General features: G+C 37.1%; 1 protein-coding gene across 7 annotated transcripts in view; it reads right to left on the reverse strand.

The window, feature by feature from the left end:
* ZNF438 (zinc finger protein 438) overlaps positions 1-3,220 on the reverse strand; it is a 177,644-nt gene that overhangs the window by 117,135 nt on the left and 57,289 nt on the right. The gene's annotated exons all lie outside the window — the stretch shown is intronic.

Genomic DNA, 3,220 nt, shown 5'->3' on the forward strand with positions numbered 1-3,220 from the left:
TATGAAGCCCACTTGATCATGGTGGATAAGCTTTTTGATGTGCTGCTGGATTGGGTTTGCCAGTATTTTATTGAGGATTTTTGCATCGACGTTCATCAGGGATATTGGTCCAAAATTCTTTTTTGTTGTTGTTGTGCCTCTGTCAGGCTTTGGTATCAGGATGATGCTGGCCTTGTAAAATGAATTAGAGAGGATTCCCTCTTTTTCTATTGATCGGAATAGTTTGAGAAGGAATGGTACCAACTCCTCCTTGTACCTCTGGTAGAATTTGGCTGTGAATCTGTGTGTTCCTGGACTTTTCTTGGTTGGTAGGCTATTAATTATTGCCTCAATTTCAGAGCCTGCTATTGGTCTATTCAGGGATTCAACTTCTTCCTGGTTTAGTCTTTATTGCTCATGCTTCTGGTGTCATACCTAACAACTCTGCCTAATCCACAGTTATAACGTTTCTTCTATGCTTTCTTTTAGAAGTTTTATAATTTTAGCTCTTACATTTAGGCCTATAACTCATTTTCAGCTAATTTTTTTTCTATGGTGATTGTGAGGTAGTTAATTTTTGTATATGGTATCCAATTTTTCCAGCACCATTTGTTGAAAAAATAACCCTTTCTCTATTTGTCTTAGCAGCTCTTTCAAACATCAATGGACCAAAACTCTAAATGTTTATTTCTGGACTCTCAATTCCTCTCCATTGATTTATATGCTTATCCTATACCACAGCCATGTTGTCTTGAATACTGTCACTTTAGATAGAGTTTTGAAACGGGGATGTATAAATCCTCCAGTTTTGTTCTTTTACCCATTTATTTTAAATTGTATTTGATCCCATTGTACTAAGTATATTTATCAATACCACCTTAAATCCTTTCTTAGACAAGATAGATATAAATACAAAAATGAAATAGGCTATATTTTAAAGATATTTTCAAAAGAACATAATCCTTTTAAGATTTCAACCATTAACGTATTCCCCTAGGATTGACTATAAAATTAAGTTTTCTCACCCCCCACACTCACATCAACAAACATTTACTGAATGCCTACTATGTACCAGGCACAGTGCAAGGTTAGGTGCCAAAGATACAGAGAAAAATAATATACAGTTGCCCACTAAGCACATAAATAGACAATGATGGTATAGTATATTAATAACAGGTATGTACAAGATAAAGGACGAAACATATTATTCTTATCTTACCAGATTTATCTTACTTTATATAAGCCTGTTTGTTTTTAAAAAAAAAAAGTTTTACAAATTTTGGTACTTTCTAAACAAAATGCATTTAAAACTACCAGAGAGGCTAGTACTTACAAAAGCTTGAAATAAGAAATTATGTTGTAAATTACTGGTTCTCTCCATCAATTTAGGTCTTTTAATTTGCTTTTTCTTCTTAAGGTTACAAAAGGGAAAGTCTTATTTCACCTCCAACCCACCTTACTCTTTCCCATAGAGGTAACTTCTGTTATGCTCTGTCAACTCCTGCTTGTACAGAGCAACAAGCTATAGAAGACACCGAAAGTAGGAACTCCTAAAATACTCAGATCATTCTCAAACCTTATTTTAGATAGAAGCTTCAGCCTCTTTCCCACTAAACTTGACATTAGAATAACTAGTAAAACTTGTAAGTTACTCATTTTCCTTCTTCCTCCCAACCTATGCCCCAGAAAAGGTGGAGATTAATAGAAAAAGACTTAAGCAACATATCTAAATAACGTGCATGTGTGTATGAAAGTTTCATAGTGTACTTTCCTGAAACTTGTTCTGTAAGAGATTTTAATAAGCATTCTTAAAAAATAAAGTAAGAAAGGAAGGAAGCTGGAAGGAAGAAAGACAGGGGGTGGGTGTTTCTAAGTTCAAATACATTTGGGAAACACTGGGTTAAATAAAATACCAATATATACTATGTAATATACATTGTGATGGTTCCCACCTTTCCTAAAATTAGCAAACCACCAAAACCTTTAATCATGGATCACTTAGTAATATCTTGAAAGGATCTAGGTCTTTACAAAAATATAGTGTGAGAAGCAAGCTGGATATAGCTGCCTACTCATTGTCACACTGGCAGCAATTCATACAGTTGAACAAGTGTAGATATTCAGAGAAACATGCACAAGGTCACATTAATTTGCTACTGGCCAAAAGACTAAAATATAAAATCAAAACTAAAGTGAGCAGACTGTCTCAACATTCTGTCTTTACTGTTTTGGAAAAACTGGTTTCATTTCTGTGCAGCATTATTTTTCCTTTAGCTATATAATAAAAGAATACAAGTAGACAGATGTTTGACTCTAAAATGCACTAATGGGTTTGCTTTTAATAAGTAAATATAATCAAAGGGTCTCAATATAAATTCTATTCATTTTAAAATCTGCTTTACAAAACAAAATACAGGACTAAAATAGTTTGTAATACTAGTAAATGCTTTATTGTGAAAGCAATTTTAAGAGGTTGGCCAGGCACGGTGGCTCACGCCTGTAATCCCAGCACTTTGGGAGGCCGAAGCGGGCAGATCACCTGAGGTCAGGAGTTTGAGACCAGCATGGCCAACACGGTGAAACCCTGTCTCTACCAAAAACACAAAATTAGCTGGGCATGGTGGTGGGCGCCTGTAATCCCAGCTACTCAGAAGGCTGAGGCAGGAGAACCTGGGAGGCAGAGGCTGAAGTGAGCTGAGATTGTGCCACTGCACTCCAGCCTGGGCAACAAGAGTGAAACCTCGTCCCCCCAACAGAAACAAAAACAAACAAACAAACAAAAAAACAAAAAACAGAAACTTTAAGAGGTTAAAAGGTTAATAGAAACTCCTATCAAATTATGATATGTATCTATAGTGATAAATACCGATAGCCACCTATCTATGTGTAAAAAAATAGTGAACTTGGAAATATCTCCTAATGTTAGGATTCAAATCAAGATATAACTCAGCAGTGAGCGCTACTACATATGCCAATGAGGCCAGGCCCTGTGGCTCACACCTGTAATCCCAGCACTTTGGGAGGCCAAGGCGAGTGGATCACAAAGTCAGGAGTTCAGGAGTTCAAGACCAGTCTGGCCAAGATAGTGAAACCCCGTCTCTACTAAAAACTACAAAAATTAGCCAGGTGCGGTGGCAGGTGCCTGTAATCCCAGCTAATCGGGAGGCTGAGGCAGGAGAACCCTGTGAACCCGGGCAGCAGAGGTTGCAGATCACACCACTGCACTCCAGCCTGGGTGACA

This window comes from Colobus angolensis, unplaced genomic scaffold (genome assembly GCF_000951035.1).
Source record: "Colobus angolensis palliatus isolate OR3802 unplaced genomic scaffold, Cang.pa_1.0 Scaffold414, whole genome shotgun sequence".
Lineage (NCBI taxonomy): Eukaryota > Metazoa > Chordata > Mammalia > Primates > Cercopithecidae > Colobus > Colobus angolensis.